The sequence below is a fragment of the Catharus ustulatus genome, chromosome 6 (genome assembly GCF_009819885.2).
Source record: "Catharus ustulatus isolate bCatUst1 chromosome 6, bCatUst1.pri.v2, whole genome shotgun sequence".
NCBI lineage: Eukaryota > Metazoa > Chordata > Aves > Passeriformes > Turdidae > Catharus > Catharus ustulatus.
In genome coordinates this window covers 44804237-44831232 of record NC_046226.1, presented here as the reverse complement: position 1 = coordinate 44831232, position 26996 = coordinate 44804237, and positions in this window count along the sequence as shown.

The window sequence follows — 26996 nt, the reverse complement described above, 5'->3', positions numbered from 1 at the left end:
AGTTTCAAACTTTTGGTATTGTGCTATGTGTGTTCCCCTGATATGCTAGTAAATATATACATATATATCTATATATATATATCTCTATATATATATATATATATTAAGTATTCTGTCACAACCCACAAAGCTTGGTTCCTCTGCCAGTTCCCACACTTTCGTTCCTCAGCCCACTGAAAATGCTTGGTTGAAAAAAAAAAACCGTACGGAACCACAAGTAGAGTGGATCATCACACCCCTGCAAAGGCTTGGTTTCAGACCAATTAATTTATTTTGGCTAGATTATTCCCAGGGTTTACACATCTGCCCAAAGGAGCGAAGCAGAAGAATGCATCTCCTACCTAATGGTGAGCAGCAGCTACACGTTTGGGTTTGGGCGTGGTCTCCAAGCCATCTGTCCTGCACACACGAGCATGGGCACAGAGGTGATGTGGAGGCATAGCAATGCTTCTCTGCCTCTGGTGATGGACAAGGGGAGATGGGAACTGCCCTGTGAGGACTAGATGCTGCTGCTTCCTTCCAGGAAAAGTTAGGAAAGAAAATAGGACTCTGAGTAAGTTTATGGACTTATTTGAAGCAAGACAGCTGCAAGTATCCTGTTATACCCTACTTAATGAGCTTGAGGTCTAAGAGGTCTATGGTCCAAATGTTTGGGTAGCAGAAAGTGGATCTCTTTATGGCTGGGGAGGCCAAGATACTGCTGTGAGAGTGTCCATCCTCCCTTTCCTGCTGTGTCCTGATGAAGAGGCAGGTACATGCACTGCAGTGGAAAGGGATAGCATTGAGAGAGTTCATTATAGTTTATTATCTTGAAATGTTCTGGATAATGTTGTTTTTTATCTATCAAACACAATAAAAAAGAAATCCTAACTATGACCTGGATCATTTCCTGGCTGTGGAAATGTACCCATGACCTATGTGTCACACAGGTGTTCATACATGAGTGGGTTCCCAGAGAAATTGTTCTATATATGGAGTCCAAACTTGCCAATTGCTTCAGGATGTGTCCTCTCATTTTCTCACCAGCAAAGTTTGATTTTTTTTCCTCTGGTTCTTGTTTTGAGATAATAGATTTGGAGGCTACATTCTTCTTTCCTTTAGTGTAATTGTAAATGTGTTTCTCCTAAATTCTGCTTTTGATGAACAGGATGGTGTTCTCGTACCTCTGTGGAGTCCTGTGTGTTTACTTATTGAGGGACTTTGTTGGGTGCACAGGAATATAAAAAGAACTGTTTTGGTTTTGGTCACTTGGAAGGGATCTTGTAGTGGATGGTGTCAACCATTTCAGAGACTGCAGTTCATCACTGTGCTGTGCTGTATTTGTGTAAAGACACAAATCTTTCTCAGTGCTTCAGGTGATTGCAGCTGAAGCACAAAGCTGGATTATGACAAATGTGTGTGTGGGAGATGCAGCTGCAACACCAATTCTCACTGAGTTAGTTCTGCAGTATGATATGTTTGAAAACACCATTTCTGCAATGCCTTTTGCTTTATTATACAGCTTTGTTTTCTGCTCTAATGAGAGGAAAGCTGTGGTTTGCCACAGGGACCCAGTATAACCCACAGATGAGACAGCTTGGGTAATGGTCTCTGGAGTTTTTTGCTCGTAGATTTTTAACTCTACTTTGGGCCTGTCAGTTTTATTTCACGATGTAGAAACTATAACCTAGGTGCTGAGCTATGAAAGTGGAAAATTTCTACTAGTAGGTTTTTCTTGATGCATGTTTCAGGGAAAAAACAGGAAAGAAATACAGGGTTCTTAAATTAATCACAATGTTTTTTGTGTTGGTTGGTTTTGTGCCTACTTTTTATCAAGAAGGCATGTTGTAAATAAATAAAAGCAGCCATGACTTATAACTTCTAAAATTTTAACATACTAATTTATAAAAATATCTTGAAAGTTTTTTAAAAATATACAATATAAAAAATGTATTTTTTTCATTTGGAATAGATATTTTATTTTTCCTTTTTTCACTGTACCCATCTGACTAGTGAGAGCCGTTTGAAACTTTCCCACTGGAAATTTGGTTGCACTCCTGATCAGCATGCCCACACAAAATAAGAACTGAAAAAAGAGAAATGACACCTCAGAATGGAGTGCTAAAAGAATATGAACTGAATGTTTCACACCAGCAGGTTTTTCCAAAATCTATTCATTTGGTTAAGGCAATCATTGAGTTGTTAACAGTGTGTTCAAAAAAGAAAATCAGAGCTATGGTAAACAGAAACTGTACCGTAAAAGGGGATGGTGAGGAGAAGAGGACCAAGTGAAATGTAGGTCAGAAAGTGTAACTTCAACTTCTCCAGAATTGCTACCCATACTCTATTTGCAAAACACGTGTAAAGCCACAATGGATTTCCAAGCACAATCCCAACCCCTTTTATACTGTGCTAGCGTGACAGGCTGACATTTCTTTATAAAGGAGAGAGAATGTTAGGCTTACTGTGCTAGGCTTTTGGCTGCTTCATAGACACTTTCATGAACAAAGTATGGAAAAAGGATCGCAATGAAATTACTCTAAACTGTGCTCAAACTAGTTGCAAAATTGTACTGCAGGAGTGGCTGTTAGTGATTCACTGTCAAACTAAGTTGAATTAAATGTGACTCCACTGTGATCTTTCATGGGCCAAGTACTATTGAGTATTTTCATTAATGGCTTTGCTTATGAAAAAACAGAGTCAGTTTGCTGAGTTTGTAGGTCATACCAGCCAGCCCTTTGAAGGAAAGGATGAAAATTCAGAATAACGATGATGCGCTAGAGAAGTGATAAGTAAATAAGTGAAAGGCCATTCCAGACAAACAAAAGCAAGGGCAATGGCTCAATATGTTGCACAAATATGCAGGTTGCACAAATATGAGGTGGTAAATGACTTATTGGATGGTTGTTTTGTAAAAAGGAGGAATGCAGTGTTGCAGTGGAGCACCGGCTATAAACAAGTTGGCAGTGCCATGCTGCTGTGAGAAAATATATGAGAACATAAAAATAGGTGTGACAGCTATGAGATAACAACACTGCCCTTCCAGCCTACTCAGCAGAAGTGGGACTAGCTTTAGATACAGCAACATGTTCAGCTTTGGAACACTGTACTTCTTTTAAAATTGAAAAAAATTAAAAACCAAATAAAATCAGTTGCCTGGTAGTGCAGCAAGAAGGACTGGCGAGCTAATAAATATGTTTTATGAAGAAAGCTTAGAAAAACAGGGTTATTTTAAAGAAGGATGGTAACATGTAAGGAGTTGTGAGAAAAAAAGATGAACCTTTCTCCATTACTAGTGAGACAAAATGAGAAATAACAAGCCAAAACTGTAATGAATGAAATTTGGGTTACATGTACCCAAGAGATTTGTGATGGTGTTGATAGGAATCCCAACAGCAGACATTTGTAAGAACAAGTTAGACCAATGTCTTAGGGAATTACATAAGTGCAGATGATCTTTCTTTTGGGTGAGGGATGAACTGGCATCTTGTTAGATCTTTTCCATCTTGGCTTTTTATGACTCTGCATTATGTCTTCATGAATTATGTAAGCATTGATGAAACACAAATGTTTCCATGAAAAAGATTTTTTTCAAAATCTTCTGACCAGTCCAAAAAGTTGGCTTTTGTTAGGATTTCACTGTTGTATTTGGCCACTTTTTTCCTATATTTTACAAGAAATTACAGGCATTTTTTGGACAGAAGAGTTGCATGTGGACAAACCTTTTAAATTCAAATGTGTGCAGTATTCAAGCTGGCTGCAGAGGACAAGTGGGAGAGCACAATGACCTACTCTGAGTCATGTTTGAGCCTCACCTTTCTAACCTGCTAGGTAATTGTTTACTGTGTACTGTTTCCCTGAAGGAGAGTGATAATGAAAGTTCAAATGTTAAAAGAAATTGAGAGGTTGTTGTTCTCATTAGATTGTGGGGAGCATTTACCTAGATTGGTCTATACTGCTACACTGGTAGCATTATGTGCTGCAGATAACTGCCCTCCTATCTACAAAAAGATGCAATAAAAATTTTCCTGTATGCATATAACACAATTTCATCACCCATCCTGGTGGAGTATCCTAAAATACCTTTCAATTTTGTCTTCAAAATATTTTTGTCAGAAACAGAAGTTCAATAATCCTCACACCATTTATATACACAAAAGAATGCCAGCCTCTAGTTGGTGTTTCTGAGATGCTTATGTACATGCCTGTGTAGGCTTGAGCTGAATCAACTTCCTCAATAACACATGAATAGATCCTGAATGCAAAAGCATCTGCCAGATACTAGCATCTGCCCTGCACTGGGTTTGTGCTTTCCTTTAATTTAGCTGCCATGAAGCACTCTCATTTCTAGTGAAATGGTTTTACTGAAAGTGCTAGAAAATAAGGTTTAATGGGTTTTGTTTATTTGTCAGAAAAAACTAAATTCTTAACCTTAAAAAACAAAAGGTAATATCAACAATTCTGGTTTGACAGAAAAGGTCATCCATCCAGTTAATCAGCCTGCCTAGTTGACTTTTGTTTCATGAAAATGAAGCTTTTAGCTAATCTCATTCTTCTTGTTGACCAATGGTAGCCATCCAGTGAAAGGTGAATATGTGGAATCTGTTTCAAAAGAAACAGAACAAGTTGAAAGAGCTTGTGCTGTTTTTTTTTTTCATTCATGTGTAGATCATCTCTTTTTCAACAGTTTCACTCTCTGGTTTCATTCTCCAGTTTTAGTCTTCAGTTGAGTTCTCAGCTACAGAGAAAAGCTGAGAAATGTTACAGTTGAACTTCCATATCTATCAACAAAGCAACAAGGGAAGGAGATCCAGCCATCCAAAATGCAGCTGATAGAAACAAAATGCATTGGTGTTGATCTTCTAAACTGAGTGATACTTGTTATGTAGGAAGGTAGTAAGAAAAGGCTGGCTGCAGCCAACTAAGATCAATTATCTGAGGGTTGTGTGTAGTGAATGAACAATTTTTGTGTTTGCCTGTGGATTTGGGACATGCAGGATGTGCAGTGCCTGTGTTGGGAGAGTCAGCAGACAGACATTGCAGGTCAGCAGCACACTCTGCACGACACTGCAGGAAGAGTGAAAACCCTATGCAAAGAAAGAGCAAGCCTATGCTGGCTGTGGTGTCAGATCAGATCAGGTTGTAGCAACAACAGATAAGTTCTAATGACTAATTTACTTAGCACTGCTAAGTTAATTCTATTACCTAGAACAAGGCTCTCTGTACCTTGGCGTTTGGAGAATTCCAGTGCAAAATCAAAAGACAGATGAGGACCCAAGAGTTGACAGGAGGGAAACATCTTACTGCACTTGCCAGACCACAGCAAAATGGATTTGGCACTTGGCACTGTCATCCTCAGGTACATGGAATGATGTTGGGCTTGGATATATCAGGAAGCAAGGACTGAGTCTCATGCTCCTGTCTTCTCAGGATAACTTGCTCTCTTCCTGATGCCTAATAGGAACTGGGATATGCCTGATCAGACCAAACAAAAGATGTAGAGATTAAACTGCACCATTGGTATGCACTGGTGAGATGACTGGAGAAGATCTCTCACATGCAACAGCTTCATTTCCATGCTTAAATGATTTACTTCTTTATTAAGTCCACTTGAATCAGCATTTCATCCCAGGAAATTAAATACATGTGAAAGAAGAGCTGGCATCTAGACCACAAGCTATGCTATAGGTGTGGATTTAAATACACAAGCCTATAGAGTTATATATTACTAATGAGGGAAATAGAGCAGAAATTAATTTGCATATGCTCACACTTGGGGGGAAAAAAACTACAAAAATTCTAAAAGGTCAATGAAAAGTAAAATATAAAAGAAAGCAGAGATATCATAAATATATAATTTCTCAAAGAACTGCTGTTTCACTTCATGGGTAGACTGTTGACTTCAGCAATGTAGGAAAGGTGGCAGAATGATCTGCTTATAGTTATGATACTCACAGCTTTAAGACTCTCTGAATGTTTTCATCATTCTGGGAAAAAAATCTATAGCTTGTGAATAACTCCGTCTTCCCCTGCTTGAGACCACTAGCAGTCATGATATTTTGGCATGAAATATTTTATTTCCAGAAACTGCAAAGGTAAACTTTTCCTTATGATTCTCTGTAGATTTTATTGTCATTTTAAAATCAGCTCCTGCATCACCTCTTCTCAACTGCAGAATATAGGAGGAGGGCTGGAGAGGTGGCTGGAGATGGCAGTCCTGTCAGGCACCAGCTTTGTGCTCCAGGGATGATGGCCCTGCATGGGCACCATCCTTCAAGAAGTTTTAGTCATTCTTAACATGAGTGGTGAATAGGAATTGACTGTTGCAGATGAAAGATTCCATATCCCAATTACTCACTGCTCAGTTATCCAACACACCCCCAAGGTTTTACAGTTCTAGTGAAAACACACTTTGATCTTGATTCTCTGGAAAGAGGGCAATTTGTTAACCATGAATCAATAGGATTGCCTCTTGCCATGCCAAATAGTTCAGCCGTGTTTTGAGAGCTTTGTAAAATCACTGTGGCTCAGAAACTGGGAATTTCTCTCACTTAGAGTTTTCTCTATTATTTACAGAACCTAGGATGTGATACAACTTTTCAGTCTGGATTTCAGTTAAATTTGTCAATGAAATGAAGATGTCAGGAAAAATAAAAATTGAGAGGAATTCCAAGTTGGTTATGGGAGAAATCTTCACAAACAACTATTTGCATCCATATGAATATTTAGATAAATATTTATTTAATTGTTAGCTGATAACAGATTTACTTTGTTGCTGTAAAGTGAAGTTGTAGAGGCACATGGAGAATCAGTCATCACAACTGATGGAGAAACGTTAAACCCTTCCCAGAAGCTGACAGGAAGGGGCGCACAGAGATGCCAGGCAATGCACTTGGATACTCAAAGCAAAAAACATCACTAAACAGTAACTGAGCACCTCACAACCATCATCAGAGCACCCATCACATTACTGAGCCTGGCCTAGGAAGAGCAGCATATTTTTCTGAGGCCACACAGGATGAGAACATTCCTGTGGCTTGTTTCTGTTAATCCAATACATTTCTGTTCATCATATAGAAGAATATAGTCTAAACAAAAACCTGGCAGATAGGTCAAATTTTTGAGGTAGTTGAAGCAGTGGAAGAATTTTATAAACAAACATTGGTGAACAAGTGTTTGAGAGATTTTCCTGAGAAAATACCAGCAAACCACTGTTTTCTAAAGGCTTGGAGGATAGATTTGAGAAAGCAAGTGCAGGTCACTGTGGAGCTGCCCAGGAATAGCATGAGTGTCTCTGTGGCCTTTCCAATGCCTCTCACCAATATCCCAGCAGTGAGTCGGTGCCTGGTGGAGGCTGGGCACTTGCTGGTCCCATGGCACAGTCCCTGGAGGTCACACAAGCTTGTCCCTCTCCCCCAGTGCTTGCTCAGCAATGGTGTGGTTGTTTTGGATCAGGTAGCCAAAAGCAGCTGCGGGTTTTTCCTGCAGTGAATTCATCTCCCTTGGTTTACGGGCTGTAGTCATGCACGTTCCCAGAGGTGACAGGGCACAGCTTTGGGCAGAAGGCATAGCTGATGGTTTTCCCTCTTAGTCCCTAGTGCTCTGACCCAGCACTTCCTTCCATGTGAGCTGCAAAATTCTTGGCTTCTCTGCTGGTGGCATAACCCAGTGAATTACCTTGAAATGCGGGTGCTAATCCAAGTGCCCAGGAGGCAAAGCTTTGTGCCCTGGTAAGTGTCCCCTCCATTTTCTGTAAATAAAAAAGGTAATTTTCATTATATCCGACATTTTCTTGTCCATGTTGCATGTAATGATGCTAGAGCAAACTTAGTGAAGTTGCAAAAGGAGTCAGTTTATCTGATTGTATTTGTTTTCCTTCACCGTTCTTTAGAAAATAATTAGATGTGATTAGTAATATTTGCTGTAGCCTGGCAATACATATAGCGGCAACAGATGAGATTCAATCTCAGGTGAAACCATCATCCCCAGCTAATGTGTGTGGGAGAGGCATGCAGACAAGATTTTCAGCCCATTTATTTAGTTATGTAATGGCCTTTTAAACATTTTCCATTTATGGTCCCTATTGAGTTTACTCTAAGTTAAAAGGGCTTCATGTCAATCCAAGGCATAACATACACCAGCCAGCCCAGCCATCAATCAGAGCAGCCTATGGTCTCTGTGCATTTCTTCTTAAATGAAAAAATGTCCATTCCCAGCCCCTCAAAATGAGACTTGAGGAAATAATTAATTTTGGTTGCTGCATAGAACAAACCTAGGGAGACTAGATCTTCACCCACAAATGAAATAAGCATTTAGAAATGCTTCCCTTTAAAACATTTGAACTCACCTTTTGTGTAATCTGGCTTCAAGTATGATTGAAAGAGAAAATATGGTGGGGAACATCAGTTCTGCAGTATAACTTTCAAACTCTGCAACGTCAGGAGCACTGACAGACCCTTTTTGCACTATTTCCATACATCTCATTAAATGAGGTTTGCATTGGTGTCTAAATTAGGATATTTACTGGACTAAGAAAAACCCTGGCTCTACTGTAAACCAGTCATAACATGAGTTTCAGCAGTGTTTGCTTCTTTAATTATCTTCACTTTAGCGCTTCACTCTCTTCTTAACTTTTCCCACCACCATGTGCCTATCACTGAGAATATTTGTTTCTTTTATTACACATGTCCATGGTGAGTTTTTGAGCTTCGGTGTTGAGAGTCAATGCTTTTCCTTCCATGCCAGCTCCCTCTGGGCCCTCACCATAGGCATGAGCCAGAATGCAAACCATGAAGATGTGACTCTTGGGAGTGCAACCCAGATCCTGTGGTATCCACCAAAGGGATGCTGTACCCCACCATGGACTGTGCTGGCTTATGCAGGGCAGTCAGGCCCTCTGCAATGTGCATCTTCCCCAAAAATGAGCAGAAAAAAGTTCACAGGAACACAGTGATGCTGGTAAGACCTGTTTTTTTGAGAAAATGATTGTGATGTCCTGGGGCTTCCCCATGTCAGAGCCAAGTTCAGCTCAGGTATGACTCAGGACAGGGCGCAGTGCTGAGGTGCCCTGGGTCATCCTGAGCAACCAGGCTGGGTACAGACTTTTGTGGAAGCAGGGTGGCCACAAAATTAGCACAACTGCTCTGCTGAGCTGCCTGTGCACAGCGCACAGGGCCTCAGAAATCCATCCCCTGTGGTTTTTCACCTGCTGCCCAGGACTGTTGTAGCTCCTTAATTAGCAGGGTTTGCCTCTTACATCATTAGGTGGATCTCTGTTTTAAGGGCGATGTTGTTTCTGGTGTTTGGACTGACTTGCACAATTTTGCATGGTGCTGCTTGTCACCCTGACAGACAAACTGAAACATCTGATCAGATTTGCCTCTGTACTGGGCAATGAAAGGCACATGGGCAATTATGCACCTATCTTGTCACGGTAGACAACCTGTGTGATAAGAGAGTGTGCCAGGTGGGCATGCAGATGCACCCAAGGTGGCTTCCCTTTAGTGTGCTCAGGTACTGGTGGCACTTGAACTGTGTGTGTGTGGCCAACAGCCAAACCTTCCTGGGAAATGGAATAAACCCTGGGCAATTAGCCCATGCAACCATGGCTAGGCCTGCAAGCTCTGGGTGAAAGCAGCTGGGCTCTGCCCCAGTGTGCTGCCTCCTGTACCCCCTTGGGAGGCACCCCCAGTGTCCTGGGTGCTCCTGGTGCTGGCAACCAGTGCAGGAGGAGAGGGATGCCTGTGCTGCGGCACTGCTGAGCCACTGTGCTCCAACAGCCATGGCCAGGGCTCAGCCTCTCCTGCTCCCCACCTTTTCACTGTGGGGCACCCCTCATTCTTTTTTAATGTATTTCTTCCTTGGTACAAGGGACACATTAGCCACAGTAGGCCATAGGATGGATGTTAAGGCTCTGGCAGCTGGCTGATTAATGTGTGGGTGCCTGCCTTTTAGGTGCAGGCAGGAATGGGGCTAGAGGTCTGTCCCTCGCTGAAGGTCTCCAGACAGTGCTCCTACCAAACCAAAAACTGCCTGGTCTGTGTGCCTGGGGGAGGGCAAGTCCATTCCAGGGCATTTCTGTGGGATGTGAGCTCTGGTGGAAAAATACAGATCCTTGAATTCCCAGCTCCCAATATTTCAGCATAAGAGGCTGATCCCCCTGTCTGCTGGGTTAAGAGCGTGCTGCAGAGGGAGAGTGGAACTGCTGTGCCTATTTCTGTGTTAATGAAGACAGACTGTACCCTATATTTCTTCTCTGTATTGACTTTATCAGATTGAAATCTGATGGGTCTGGTGTATTTGTGAGAGCCTTGTGTGCATTGTTCTGCTGTTTGGTTTTGATAAAACGTGGTATTGTACTTGATGTTCTTTAGCTACGTCAAACCTTGCTTCACGGCTAATGCATGGCATTAGTCCATACCACAAGTTGTGCAATGCTTTACAGCAAAAATATTGATGCTTCTTGGGGATTAAGAGTGTTATTTCAGTGTAAGTTCAATTGAAGAAGGAAAGACAGAATTGAGGGAGGAATAATTTCACTGCAAAATTAATTTTGCAAGTTGGTTAAAAGAAAAATCCCCTTTTTCTTTACCCATTCAAGCATTATGCATTCATCTGTTGCTAAAAGCAAACTTTTTTTTTCCTTTTTGGTTTTAATTTCAACCTGAAGCAAAAGAGGAACGATAAAAAAGCAAAGTTAAAATTTTGTCTGGAGCCTTTCAGAAAGCACATCTAACCCAGGCTGGGGGAGAGAATTATGAAAGATTTTACACTGTCTGGTCTCTTTCCCAGCCAATATTTCCAGCAAAGTCTCAAGAACTGGGACACTTCAAGACAGCAATATTTTTCATATCTGACAAAATTCCTATAATTCTGCTGAAAAGAGTGAGGTGCCAGCAGAGGTGGATTTGGTTCATTCTGCTCAGGGCTGGCACTTGGACATAATCATTCTGGGAAACTGATGGGAACTAAACATGTATGGCCTCTGTGGTTATATCTGAGCTACTCAATTGAACAGTGAAGAAACACTCCTTGCTTTCTTGTTTATGCCATTACACTTTCACAACATCCCTGGCACACTTTTCCAGCAGTTCCCAGCATGTTTTAGGATGGGCTGCTCCCCGCCAGAAGTCTGCATGGAGAGAGGGAGTCCTGGGGACTGCAGGGTTTAGTTTGCCTGCAGGGACATAATGGCAGGATCTGCAAACTGAATGGGCTTTGCAGTTCTACAGAAGCAGGGTGACAAAACCACCTGGCCCTTTGGCACCCCAGGCTGAAGGCTGCCTGTTTAGCTGAGCCCTTGGTGAGCTTGTAGCAGTGCAGGTTTTGCCTTTATGATGAGAATTTGAGATTCTTTTCCCCTGCCAAGTGGATAGCTCCTTGTCCTAGCAGTGCTGAATTAATTCTACTCCTTCTTTTTCCCAGCCAAGGAGACCCCTGCAGTCTGGAGGGCAAGGACCAGTGTGGATTAAATGGTTCTGCTTTCAGGAGAAATGCCACCTCCATTTCTCCAGGTAGCAGCAAGATAATTCTCTCACATCCACCCTTTGGACTCTGATTCATGAGCACTATGCATTCATGATGGGCTGATAAAAGAGATGAACAGCATGATGGGCTGCCACACCTGTCTGTCTGTCTGTCTGTTATTGCCCTGCAACAGAGCAGTGAAAAGGCAGAGTGTCAGCTCCATATGCTCTCCAGGTCATATGCTGATAAACAAGCTGCTTTTTTGCTTTTGTTTTGTGCTACTGTGCCTTAAAACAGTGTGACAGTGACACAAAAACAGTGTGTGGCAGTGGCACATGACCCCTCAGATAAATAAATAGATTTTGAAATTTCATTTCTAGTGCAAATTCTTTGAGACTTGTTCTGCCATGTTTTTTTTTTTTCCCCCACAAATCCCAGTCTCTACTAAGACTGGCAGATTGTTATTAGCACTGCTACTATTAACCACAAGAATAATAACAGCAGTGAGTGCCTACATGAACCTGATAATGAGTTTATTAGATGCCACAAACACTTTTTATCATGCAATGAAAACATTTATGTCATACAGCCTAAATACCTTGACTCCAGCTAAAACCCAAATCACTGGCTTTCCTCCAGAATATTTGTGATTATCCACATAGTAATTTTGGGTCAGTGTGGCATGTTCAGAACCCAGGCTGTCTGAATCCAGAAGCTCAGAGAAGCATGTTCCACACTTATGCAATGGTTTATTCCAGCAGGATCACTCCATCTTGTTCTAAACCCAGCACACATACATATTACAGGGATCTCTACCCACTGAAGTTTGCATGTGGTGTTTTTGCATATTAAATTCCCGAGTCCTCGGGTCATCATTTGCATTGGGTATCTTCCTCTCTTGGGCTGATGATGTTGCAGTATGAAAACACTGAGGCTAATTGTTCTAGTATTACAAAGATCTCTTGAAACAAAGCAGCTTTGGAGGATAATGCAGGCAGGTGCTCAGAAAACAGGATGTTCTGTTGTCCAGTGACAGGTACCACAAGAAACCACAGATACTGTCCTTGGTGTTGCCTACATTTGTCTCCAGATGTTTCAAACCTTCACGAAAAGAGAGGCAGCACAGACAACCTCCGCAAGGGTCTTCCACATCTAATCCTATAAGCATAACATTAATTTATGTTTTGCATAACTGCGCATGTTTTTCTGGAAGTAGATCTGCCTTTATTTTATTTACACGGTGTTACAGCTGTCAGTACATAGATTCAAAACTGAATTTAATCTCTGTGGATAAGTCATCTTGAACAGATGAAGGGAGGAAATCCTAAAAAGTCCAGTAAAAATATTTTCAATTCATACATAGATTTCCCCCCCCCCGCCCCCCGTAGGATGTTGTAATTCACCCTAATGATACTTAAAGAGGAATTTTGCTGTCGTAGAGCTGTGTAGGGGTTTTAAAATTTTACAGAAAGGTTAGACATTAAATTCCATAAAATTTCCATGAGGAAAATGAGAATACATACCGTTATTATGACTACTTATCCTCAGGCTATAGTAAGAGAAACAAAACTTTACCCAGTGAAAGGAGAGAAAGCTGAACATCATATTGCAGATTTCTTGCAAAATCTGTCCTTTTCTTTTAGCTGCAAGTATTAATTGGCAGCAGAGAAAAGTGAGTAAGGCTGCAGTGGAGTCAGATATGGCAGCAACCTTGTAAAGGGCCACTCCATTTTAAAAACTAATTTCCATATTCATAAGACATAAAGAATTGTTTTAATATAAGCTTTACTTTGTTCCTGGAAACTTTGTGGTTGCAATCAAAATAGAACAAACCTAGGAATATTATAAATATTGCTATAAATTATTAATGAAATACTAAAGCAGAAAAATGAGCTGGAATACCACAGTAGAAATCAATATGAAGGGGGCTTACAGATAGGGTTGGAGGTTTTTTTGGTGTTTTTATAAAATATCCTATTTTTCTTCTTCAATACAAGTAGCATAGGATGAAGGAAAACCTCACTAAAATGCAGAAATTCCAAAAGTGATTGTGAAGAAGCTGTGCCATTATTTTACACTGAAAGAAAAACTCTTTTAAAGATAGCCTGTGAAATTTACTGTTTGATTGAGTTGGACATTCCAGGAAAATCCCTTCCATATAATACCTGAATATTTCAACTGCAAATGCACTGGCAACTGTAGCAATATCCAATTGCAGCATTCAATAGTCAAGCAACATTATTTGATGGCAAATACCTTCGACAGCAATTTCCTGGTGTTTGTTTTATGTTTAATTTAAGGCAGGCTCCTAATAAAGCATGCTTATAATGGCATGACTCTTTATAATATGTATTTATATACTGTACCTCATCAGTTAAAAAAAAGATCCCAAGAAGAGAAATAGTCATGCTTAGCAGCAGAAAGTGCGGGGGGAATAAAAAAAAAAACGGCAACAAAAGCCCAAATGACATGTAAATTAGCACTTATCTCTTATCCTGCTGTGATGCTCAGATGAATAAACAAGAATTAGTATAAGCTTTTTTTTGTTAACAGATCATTCCATAGAATTATATATGTTTGGTTCATTATGAGCTCGTGAGCTGTAATTAGGGATTTTCTAGGTGCTGTGCAATGAACTGGTAATTCATAGCGTTGTAGAGGCTCTCACATTAACCCCCTCACATACATGTGCCTTCAGTGCCCTCAGTATTAGCAGCTAACTAATGAAGTAAATTAGCTGAAATTACTGCATGTGAAGAGTTAATGAAGAGTTTTTAATACTGTTTATGATAATAATTTAGTGTACTGCACAATTACAAACCTGGGAAGAGTAGAGCTTTCAGCCTGATCAGGGGATAATATGGTGGATCATTTCTCTTTTATAAAGGCCTGCTGATTTAGCATTCCTTAGTTGATAGACTTGATCTTCATAAAAATACATGGTAAGAACTAGGTAGAAATAATAACTAATTGCATAAGGCTTTTGGGATATGCATTTGCATTCCATTTATTCATGCCTACCTGCTAACTGTCAGCTAAGAAACAGATGCGTGTATATAAATGTGAATGGGTGAGTGGGTTATCCACGTTTTTCAGAAACTTTATAGACAGAAATTCAAATATTTATGCTAGTTTTAGGAGCAGCATGAAATTAGATTTCTTAATAAATAGCTTGTTTTCTTTCTAGAGATAATGAATCGCATTTTATGTTTCTTAACCTCCTAGGAGTAGTTCATGAATAATCAGTCATGCAAAGCTGTCACACTTGGTTAAATAGCTCAGTCCTGTTTTTACTGCTTCAGTCCTTTATATCTTTAATTACCTTTATTTAGCTGATATGAATCACCCCAGAACACATACTCTCCTAGGCAGCCATATTTCTGCATGTATTCTGCAAAGCACTGATTGCACTTCTGGCTGAAGTGCAAAATACAACAATGTATCTCTTTTTCTTTGGCATGGTTATGGAAATATTTTCCATAACTCTTAATCCTTTTATCTACAGAGAACTTGTTCTTCCCCCCTCCACCTTCCTGCATTCACCTCCTGCCCCCCTTTCTTAGACATATTTCACTGCACTGGTATTCTTGCTCAGTTGCCTTCTCATACAGAGACGTGTATTTTTGTTTTGTGCCAAGTCCCTTGTGAGGACGTTTCTTCCAGCACCTTCACTCCTGGAACAAAGTTCTTTGGTTATGCGGCCCAAAATGCGTTCATCATTCCTCTGTTTGCTATCGACTCCGCACTCCTGTGTGCTTGAAACACATTGACTCTAAAACCACCCCACACAGCTGGCCTCTAGCTGGCAGAGTGACACTCTGTGTTTGGGACAGCAATTCACTCAGAAGGGGCTTGATAATTTCAAACATGAACATTATTGCCATAATAAATGCCTGAAAAAGCCTCTTGGCAGCCTAACCTACTCCACCGCTCAGGTACTTGTAATGAAAAAGTGATGATGGCTTAAAGTCATTGTACTAGAAAAGCCAGTTGATGACTGCCAAAAACACTCTCAGGCTAATGTGAATGTCACTTTCCATTTATTTTTTCATAATCCTGCTGTTACAGTGGACAGACAGATTTGTTATAATGGCTAGTGTCTGCAGATTAAACGTGATTAATTCTCCAAAATGAAAGGACTTCATCTTCATGCAAAGAGTTAATTAGGCTCGAAAAATTGTCTTGCAAATCTCCAAAGGAAAGACTGGGGGGAAAAAGCCCCGAAGAAGATAAACTAGCCGGATTATTTCAGGATGATAATTTAGTTACATCTATTACTTCAAATTCTCTCCTCTTTTTTGAATATGCTTTAACTTCTTTTCAAGGACTGCAGCTTATGTATACATGAATATAAACAAATGACTCTTCCCTGTTCATTGCAAGGGGTTGATCTAGATGACATTTGAAGGTCTCAAACCATTCAATGATTCTATTACTGTAGCTGAGAAGATGTATCCAATATTTCTGATTTTTTAACAGGTTTGTGACCAAGAACGTGGTATTTCACATTTCTGTGTTTAGGACTAAGTAATGTGAGGGTTCAGACAAGCTTTCTCTCCCTTCTTTCCTGTCCCCTTGAGCTTTTAGCTTGTTTTCAAAATTTTCCCTTGTAACTTCCAGCTCATGAGTAATAGGGGAGCATCTATAGAAACAACACTTGCTGTGAAAATACCTGCACAGAGATAGGTGCATAATGTCAAACAAATCAACAAGTCATTAGCACCCTAACCTTCTGATGCATCGTCTGACATCAGCCATGCCTGCAATCAGACTGGCAGAGGCTGCTGTTCTGGCTGGTCTTGCTCTTTCAAATTCCTCTTTGCATATTCACTGCCAACTGCACAAAACTGATACGCCTTTTTGATGAAACAAAGGAAATATTATTGGACAACCTGCTGATAACAATATGCTGTTATTTGCATATCTAAATGCTGGCTTGTGAGTAAGCACTATAGATCTGGGAATGGGTGGGTTTGTGTTAGAATGGCTGAGGCTGTACCTCTGCTTTAGTGAATAATACTCACCAAGTGTACTTGTCTGTACACAGAAAGGTAGGACCAACTCTTTTGACTCCACAGAGACCTTTACCTCTCAGTTCATATAGAAAAAACAGGAAATTTTTACTTTAATGTGATCTTTTTCTTGTTTCCATGAACACATTGGTAATTTTCGTCCTTTGCATGACATGTTCACAGAAGTATTTAGCCACATTTGAAGTTTCTGAGACCAAAAACTGTGACCCCACTTGAGTGCAGTTTATTGATTTTTCTCACATAAATGTGTTATCTTTTTCAAGCCTTGGACAATGAAGCTGATGAGATCATTTGTTTTACCTTTTGATTGGGATGTAGTTCCAATGTTTACCCATCCTTCTTTTCATCCCTACATACCTTACTTGCCTTTTACAGTACTGCTCCTTCACAATTTTAGTGATAGACATCATTGTTCCCTCCAGCTCCTCTTGTACTTCCAACATTCGATCTGTTTTGGTAAACAACTCAATAAAGTTGCTCTCTTGCACATTGTGCCATGGCTCATAGTTCAGGGCAAGGGTTTTATTCCCCTACTGCTTATTTATTCCCTCCACACTGATGAAAGTATGTGCTTGGGAGTCAGCATGGATAGAACAGCTCCACGTACCCACCCTTTGAAGGGAAAATCCCAGGTGAAAATCAAAATGCAGCAAACTCTTTATGACCTATGGGTCTGTTTCTTGTATAACAGGTGTTTCCAACACTGGAAATTCAGGTGCTTTTTGTGCTGCTCCAGGCTTTGGAGGTGGTCCAAAGCTGCTCTTGGAAGACCCTGGTGAGACAGGTGTATTTTGCATGCCATATGCCAATGTGTCACTAGTCCACAACCTCTCTGAACTCCATAATTTCCTGAAAAAAGGGATCTTCCTTTTAAATCCTTTGATGGATGAAGACCTTCCTCAAGATATTACAGCTTTCCACCTACAGAAGAGATTAATTTGGAAAATGCCAGTTGTGAGACCTCATACTGACAAAAACTCTTCTGCCCTGCGCTGAGCTGAGCAGCAGGAGCTCCCTGTGCCATCCCTGTGTCCAGACAGGGGAACATGAGTCCCATGGCCCTGTCACACCCACACCATGCCCAGGCTGTGGGTCTGGGACATGGGCATGATAAGCAGGGGGCAGCCTGCACCTGAGTTTCACCCTGGTGTGGATTTGTGTGTGTGTAGCACTGTCTGTAGCAAGATCCAAGGGATCAAAATCTCCCTAACTCCCAGGTTGTACGTGCATGCTTTGCCACCAGGAAAGCTGTCCAAGTAGTGATGCTGTTAAGGATTCTGCTCATGGTTAAAAATTCAAAGCTATGGAGATGATACCCTGCAGGACTTTTTAGGAAGCACAGAAAGAAAGAGAGAAAAGGATAAATAAAGAATGGGGCCGATGGACCTTCTCCCCCATGATTTTAGTTCATGCAACACCCAGATCTTTCAACTCTTGTGCTCACTGTAAGAGCCCTTGTGGAAAAATGGGAGCTGGGTTGTGTTAGGAGTACTGCACAGTAGGCACATCCATGGTGAATCTGTGGGAGATGATGCTGCCCTGGGTCTTACAAAGCTACTCATCTTCTCATGTTCTATTTAGCACTTTGTCATTCCCAATAGTCAGGGCAGTTTGGAAAAGTTGGTATGTGAGTACTTTTACAAATAATCCCACAGAGAAGTGAAGGAAGTGCCATTTATTTTAGTAGTGCCATTTTTAAGAATTCTCCTCTCTGCTGTAGCCCAAAGTAGGCCATTTCCATTTGCCCCTGCAGGACCTCCTGTGCCAGGGTTATGGGAGCAGCTGGAATCCGAGTTTTCAGAGCTGTGCAGAAGGCACTCCTACACAGAGCAGCAGCTTCTGAGGGAGGGTAGGGTATGACAGACCTGACCTGGTCTGCAGGCAGCATTGGGTAGGTGATGATGCCCTCTAGTGCCTTCCTAAAGAGAAAATGGGATGGAGCAAATAATGAGGGAATGTTTTTGAGCTGGTAAAAGACCTATGCTAATAAAGAATTCAAGGCCCCGTCTTTATTTTCCTGAATTATTGTATCTATTGCCAGCAGCATGTTAGATTGCTCCAACATAACGAGGCCTTGTGAAATATTTAGCTTGGTACAGTTTAACTCTTGAGCCTTTTTGTTAAGGAATTCTGCTCTACTCTAGTAGAGTTTACATAAAATACACAGCTGTACTATTCCTCTTTAAATATGGAGAGAACTTTTTATAATGTGAGGGCTATGTTTTCATACAAACCTTATTAGTCATACCATGTCTGTTTTCTTGCCATGGGAAATTCAGGTTAAAAAAATACAAAAATTAAATTTATACTCTGCACTGATTTAGTGGACACTTAACTTCTTGGGATGTCTCCACAGTTTTCTTATTTTTTTTCCAGCTGAGTAAAATGGAATTTGAATCAGATGTTTTATAAGAGCAATGTTAGTGATGTGGGCAGTGCTTTCTGAATGCAGATGAGTCACTTGTAAGGAGTGTAAGAACGGGGATATAAAAGGTTGACAACCACCACGTTTGCACTCAAAGTACTCTGATCCACTCACCCCCTTTGGCATGTCCTCAGTTTTCCATGAGCTGATCCATTCTGCAGAGATGCTCATTTGCTCCCAGCCTCTTGTGTCTGTGCAGCTTTTCTTGTTTCCCTTGTAACAGAATGTCGAAAAGATCCTTTTCTCTGAGGGTTATCACATATACACATACTACTTAACTTCAACTCTCGAATTACAATTAGTTTTGCTCTATCATTTCTCTGGGGAAGAGACCTCTTTTGTGTGTGTATATGTGCATCTCCTTTTATTACTGAAAATATGTCAACGATAAATAAAAAAATTCCAAATCCTATAATGTCTGAAAATTCCAGTAGTTTCCCTTGTTTTTTCACCATGACTGTTCATGGCTTTGTTTAGCCTCAGTCTGAGATGTAGTAGGATAATGAGGGGGGGAAAATATATCCTCTTTGTGCTTGGCAGAGGAGCCACCATCCTGCCCCTTCCGTGCCTCCTGTTTGCTCCAGAAATGTGTGAATATAACAAGCAATTATTGTACCTTGTACCAAATCTGCGTCCTCTTGGTTTGGTTTACCCTTTGCATCTTCAAATACTCATCCTGCAGGATCTCAGGATGTGGTGAGGGCTGTCCTCCTGCTCCATGGATTCTTCCCAGCCCAGCATGGCCCTCAGCCCTCACTGTCACCCCCAGACCTCCACTGTGCCAGTGGGTGCTGCATGGGTTTGCAAGGGCTGCATGAGAATCCTGCAGGCAGAATGAGGACCAGCTATTGTAGGCAAAGTGAAAAGGGATACAAAAAAGGGAGGGAACACATAGGAGAACAGAGGTGATAAATTGAAAAGTGTAGGGAACACAGAAGAATGCATTCACCTTCCAACTCAACCAGCATTGTCTCAATGCTCAGGAAACCTGGGAAGCAGAGGTGCCATGTTTGCAAGAGGTCAGCAGGAACAAGGGTGATAGAGGAGGAGAGAAATACAAAATGAAATGGGGCAGATAAAACCCAGGTACCTGTCACAACATGCCCCAACTTTTTATCTTTGCTGTCACTTGCCAAGTGACCATCTGAAATAATCAGAGGGTATTAATTAGATTAGCAACAAGAATTCAGTGGGTGGAAAAGTGGGACAATCTGCTTACATTACATATGTCAGCAGGTATGACTTCTGTGCTAATCCAAGGTGTCTGTTTTGACAGCTCTTGGTGCTCCCTCAAGCTGACAGAAAAGTGGTGTGGGTGGAAAGAGGTGCACTTAATCTGTATTTCACTACTCACAGATCTCAATTAGAAAAGGGTAGAAAGTGTGTTAGACTGTGTACCAATAGGCCTTGTGTGAAAAGGGCATTATACCTACAGAACCTCCCATCTGAGAGGATAAAGTGAGACGTGAAATAGAGGGAGCTGTCTCTATTTGTTTGGTTTCAGGAGTCCTCAAGTAAGACTGTCAATTAACAAGGTTAATCTTATTCTTTGATCACACTCTTTTTCTCGTGTAGAAGCTGTCCTTTTTTTAAGTACACAAATGCTTAAAACAACTGAAAGCCCTACCTTGTTGGTACTATTATAATTAAAATTGTTTTCTTAGTAACTTTTTGTGCAGGTTGTTTTTATACATTGGTGATGCTTTTGAAAACTTGAGTGAGTTCATGCAGTACTGGAGGAGAAGGGAGCAAGCCTGTGCAGGTGAATTTGAAACAGCAGATCTCTTTAGGACATGTGATATACAAGCTTAGAGCTGTGTGATGTCTCACTGGCTGTTCTGGCTGCACTTGTGGGCATCCCTTCAGCTGTCCCTCTGCCTGATTCCCTCCCATGGAGGAGTGCTCTTTGAGGATGTGCCTGACCATCACTAGGGACAGTTTCAATACATTTTTTTGTTTTTCCACATTAACAGTTAGTACAGATGGTGCAGGATGTTACACCTGTGTGCCTACAGACAGGTTTTCTCATTGTCAGGCAGGGTGATGGGGAAGCAAAAAGACTTTCCTAGATATGCATTAAATATTGGAGCAGGGATGGATAACAGAACTGGAGAATGCCTCACTGCTGTGTCCCTTTAGTTTACCAGGGGAAAAGAAATCATTGAATGAATTAATAAATTACTTCAGTTAGGAATAGTTGGGGGACATTTTACTCCTTTACCTTATCCCAGTATAAGAGTTTGCCATGGATCTGGAAAATTTTATTTCTGAGTGCTTACAGTCCCTGTATGTTGATGTAGTGGGTTTTTTGTTGTTTTCTAGTATCAAGTAGTAATCTCTGAAACTGTGGTTTTTAAAATACCTCTGTGCCCGTACTCAAACCACAATTTATGCTGCTTCTTCATGCTTCATCTGAAAAAGCTGAACAGATAAGAGAAATTTATCACATTTTCAGGGAGCCAACACTTGGGAATGGAGGGCTCTTACATTTAAGCAAGTTGTTCTTTTCCTGTTGTTGGTATATCAGAGACAGGCTGACAGGAATAGGTCTCTGCAGGTAGAACTGAGAGCAGGGTTTGGCTGCAAAGCCTGGATGACTGGAAAGGGAACAGGAGGGCAAGAACCTGTGTTGTAATTGCATAACTGACAGCTGAAAAAAGACTGCTTTCAATTATGAGCTAAAAAGTGCACAAGAAAGACTGAGATAGTGATTCCTTTAATCCTACACTTTCAGTCACATGATGGGACAGGACCACACTTCGAGGCAATCTGATTTTCTCCCTATAGATTTAGGATTCTTCCACAATTCCCTAATTGCTGTGGAATGTTGGTAATAACAAGCAGGGCATTATCACTACATCTGGATTGTACAGCACTAAAATAGTTTGCATTTCTTTAGTCTCATTTACCATGGGGAATTCAGATGTAACCTGACTGGTGAACCTACATGATTAATATTCCTTTTTTTAGGCATGCAGAAATTGAAATGAACCATGCTGGTATTTTTTTTTTCCCTCCCCACTGTACAGACTAGAAAATCCTGAGACTGGAACACATCCTTAAAGGGTTAATTGCTTTAACCCTTAAAGCATATCTACAGCTTGCACAAAAATCTTAATTCTCAGCTTCAGGGTCTTGGGCACGCTCCAAAGAAATTCATAGAAGGAACTTCTTTAATGGTTCTTAACTTTTATGTTCTTCTGTGCTCTTTAACACAGAATAGGTTTTCTCAGGCTTTCAATATACATCGCATTTCTAAGAAATGTATTAAAAATGTATTAATACTGAGAAAATACATAATATCCTACTCTTGCTTTGTGAATGGTCAGATCACAGTTCTAACACTCCTTCTAGGGTCTGCTCCTATAGCACACGGAATTCATACACTTCTTACCTGCTGGTTTTGACTGCACTGTGAGACAGCAAAAGATTTGAACCAAGGCTTACTTGAACTAAATAGAAATTTTAATGCTTTTAAAATCTACACAGGGTATTTCTAAATACCACTTCATTTGGAGCAAAATATAGTATATATTTTTGGTAGAATGTGGATCTTTACTTTCTCAGAATTGACATCTGAGTAACGTGTTGGCATTTCCGTTCCTCTGGGGGATGAGGTTTACAATGTAAGTGGAAGTGTGTCATGCTGACTACTTTAAAATGCTTCATTGTTAATCTCTCTTTTTTTGTTGTTTTTTTTTTTTTTTTTTGTTTTTCCCCTCTCAGAGAAACACATGTAATACTACAGAGTGGTTTAAATGGTAATTACCAGACAGTGGTACACAAAGACAAGAGGACTGTGTGTGTGTGTACTGGGTTTGGCTGGGACAGAGTTAATTTTCTTCATGATATCCAACATGGGGTTATGTTTGGATTTGTGCTGGAAACTGTTGGTAACACAGGGACTCAGCAGCTGTGTGGGGTTTAGTGGCTGGCTGGGGTGAATCACAACACTGTGGCTTGAACTCTCTCTGTGAAGTGCTCTTACAGTGTTAAAGTGCAAGTCACAAGGAACAAAATGACAGCCTCTCCCTTCCATAGAAATGTGCAAACAGCTAGATAACCTGTGTTGATAGGTGGAGAAAAAAAATGACATCATTTTTGGGGTTTCTGTTTCCCAGCAGCAGTTACCAGTATGCCCAATAGCTCACTATGCATTATGAGTCCAAAAGTGTAAACTCAGAGTCACAAAGGACTAGTTTGATTTACCTGGTGAGAGCCCAGGACCCTGGAGGAGTGGATATTTTGTGTTTCCTTCTCCCCTCATTGTTATTCTGAAGGGTGTGTACTGAAGTGCCCAGCTCATTGCCCATGGTCTCTCAGCCATCTGATGACCCCCAGTAACCTTGACCAGACTGGAACGATTGCTCAGCCATTTAACTGTGGGAGATAACATTAGTCCAAGTTCTTGGCCATAACTCCTCCATTTCCAGGCCAGTGCATGTAGGCAAGATGAACCTATCACAGCTGTGGTTTAATGGGTAGAAACAATTAAGTAATTATAAATCAATGAGCTCTGTAACTCTGGTATTATAATAATTACATTTTAAAAGGAACCACTTAGTTACAATTCAGGAATTATTTACAGGCAATAATTAAGGTCAAACTGACTTCCTCCTGTTACACAGAGTATTTGTGTGAGCAGCATGTCAAACTATAAATAATTAAAGGCAAACCTAATTGCCTAGTGTACTGAAGTGTGTCATTATCCTAGAGATTATGCTCTTGTGTCTATCACTGGTTGTATTTTAAAGATAAAATATGTCTTTTTTAAATAAAAATGCAAATTGTCTTAATATGTTACTTTTTGGTTAGAATGGTATAATTTCCTTCAGGGTTTTTTACTCAACCCACAGGAAAGGGAATAAAGCAGCAGGAAAAAGAATATGGCACATTCTATGTATGAAGCAATCCTATGAAGAAAGAATAGATGAGAAAAATTAGTGCAATCATTTTACAGGATTATTCCCCACAGTATATTTCCCAGTGCTTTGTCTGGTCTAGTTTGCAAAGATGCAAATGATGTTGGTTTTATTGCTTCCCTTAGGGGAGATTATTCCAGTCTAATAACACTCACAGTTAGGAAATTTTACTGATGTTCAAACTGTTTTTCTTTACCTGACTTTACCCCCATTGCTCCTAGTCATAAATTCCCACAGGCAATTCAGGATAGCTCCTCTCCTTCCTGGGTGTTCTGAGCCAAGCAATACACAAGTATTTCTTTTAATCTTTCATTGAAGTCTATCTACATGATGGATGCTGCAGCCTTGGAGAGACTCCAGGCTTGAAGGCAACCTCTGGTCACTGCCCTGTGTCCACACAAGTGTCTGTGCCTGCACACACTTGTGTGCAGAGATGGTTATTCCCAAAATTCTCACCCCAGACAGGTACCCACTGACCTATCCAGCATTCTCTTGCAAATGGATTTCTTTTTCAGTTAGAAGAAAAGCCACCTCCAAGGCTGGTAACCCCAAGGAAAGGTGAATTCATAGGATCAGCACAAAGGTGGGGAAGGATCCCAGGAGGTCTCTGGTCTGGATGGCAAACTATGAAAGCAGACCATGTTGTAGAAGATTTGCCCAGATGGGTCTTAAAAGTCCTCAAAACCACACATTCCCCTGCCTTTCTCAAGGACCTGTTTGGACACTCCACTTTGTCACTGAAATATTTTTTTCCTTTACCCACAGCCAAAAACTAATCTTGTACTTGGTAGTCTCCTAGGAATCATTTTATGTTTGAGCAGAAACAGCAGTCAAAAATTGTCTCATGAGCTTTGAAAGGTAGAACAGACTTTTCCAGTTTTGGGTCAGCAAGATGTTGTCGAGTTATCTTCCCTCTTTCTTTCCAGTTCACTTACAATTTGTTTAAATGTTAAACCTGGGGAAAAAAAAAAAGGTCCTTGCAGTAACATCTTAACAAAGCATACATAAAATGCTTGTTTAAAACACTTCAAAGTCAGTCTTATAATTATGATAGTAATTTCATAAAATAATGTTATTTTTCTAATTAAATACTTCACATTACACGACCATGGTTGTCATTCTGTGCAGTCTTTCTGCATTATTTGTATGGAGAATGGAATTCTACAGGGAATGCTTTTCTTTCCTGTTGTGGTATGGACATCAGATGCCCTTGGATACATCTTCTAGGCGGATCTGCTTTCAGAGCCTGGTGTACAACAGACTCTGTCACCAAACTGCCATTCCTGCTCAGTGCTCCTCTGTTTTCTCTGCATTCCTACTGCTGAACAGGAACTGAGCCTTCTCCTGCTCCATCTCACCAGTGCAAACCTCCTCCTTTTAATTTCCATTGGCACTGGATAATTAGGTCACCTACTGCTTCCCTTCCCTGAAATATATTGCTGTATCTCAGAGTTCTGGCAGACTTGATTATCACTGGGAATTTCTGCTCCTCCCAGAGGAATGTGTCACTGATAAATGGATACCTATCCTTCTTGCAACAGCAAGTGCAGTGCACATTTATTTGAAATTTTCTTTTTTAGTTAACAGCCTCTAGTTCCTGCAGCCTTTTGAAGACCCCTGCCTTTTCTTGCTCTCCTGTGTGTCACTTCCAGATGGCATATTTATTGAAGTGGGATTATCAGTTGCATAAACTAAGTATTCTAGCTAAAGTCTTACAAACAGTGAGAACAGATATTTCATGTGTCTGTCGGGCTGTCCTCTGCTTCACACATCCAAGGGTGATGTCAATCTCTCACTTTTTGGTTGTGGCAGAATAATCTTTACTTAAGTGCAGCCTGGGCTTTGGTAGATTCCCTGCCTCCATGTAGTCAAAAATATTTTTGGTCATTCCCCGTTCTCATTTTGTTGAGTTGAACACGTCTGTGTAAGTATAGCATCTCACACTTGACCCTTTCTCAAGTTCTAATCTGTTTTTCTTCCACTTTCTTGAATTTTCTTATTGACAACTACAATAGTCAGCACTTTTTTTTTTTCTGAGGCTCTTCCCCATACTTTATTCACAGTTAAGGGTTTTGTAAAATATAGCTTTTTGCCCCATACACCAACAGAATAATTTGACTAAAATATAAATGCCACAGTACTTGTAGAGGGGAAAATAGGCATTAGTTTAGGAATAGATGTATCTGTAAAGGGAACAAAATAGAATGCCTGCTTTATAAATTATTGCAAGGGAAAATGATATGCCTTTATGATAAAACGTTTCCAAAACTCAAGGATGACGTATTTCATGCAAAGGCTGCCTAGGAAACTGTTTCAAAAATAACAAAATGAAAGAGTTATGTTCTAAAGCAAATGTGTTTATTTTTCATTTAACAAAATATCAGGTTGACAATAAGATTCTTTTGTGGAGATGTACAGATATGCATAGAATCCAAAATAATAACTTAGGGATACTGGAATAGCCTTTAGCAAAAATATTTCAAAGGGGACAGGGCTTTCAAAAACTTGGCTTTGTCTTAAAAACCAAATCAACTCACCATGTTCTTAAAGACTTGTGGCACACATGGCTTTGAGCACTTCTGAAAATTTGCCTATGGAGGTGGATCCTGAGCACTTGAAAAAATTATCCTTGAGCTCTTTGGAAAATCTGGCTACATTTTAGACAAATGCCTGTTCTGTGATCTCTTGCCCTTTGATATACCAAAGCTTCTCATTGCTATTTGATGAACTGCTTGCTGACAGATATTTATTAGTTTTTAGCTGACTTTAAGAAAATAAGGGTGGAGGGAAATCCTGGATTTTGTGGAGATGTGGCTAAACTAGAGGGAAAATAAAGCAGCCTGCCAAGCAATCAGTGAAATTTCTGTCTCTTGAGATGACCCAGAGTGTGCAGTCCAGCTGCAGGCCTGGAGAGACTTTCTCACTCCAATCTCTAGCTGCATCAAGGTTTCAAGGATTTGTTAATGTTAGTGAGAAATGTTTGCATACCCTTTCCCACCAGCAAAGGGGAACAAAATATAGCAAAATTTTGTGCTGATGCAGAGAATGATTAGACAGTTTGGGAAGTATTTTATGGGTAAGTACCATAATTAATCCCACTGCAGAAGAAGCCTTTTTTCTGATAAAAGAAACAATAAGAACATGTGTAGTAGGATGTATCTAGTATTTCAC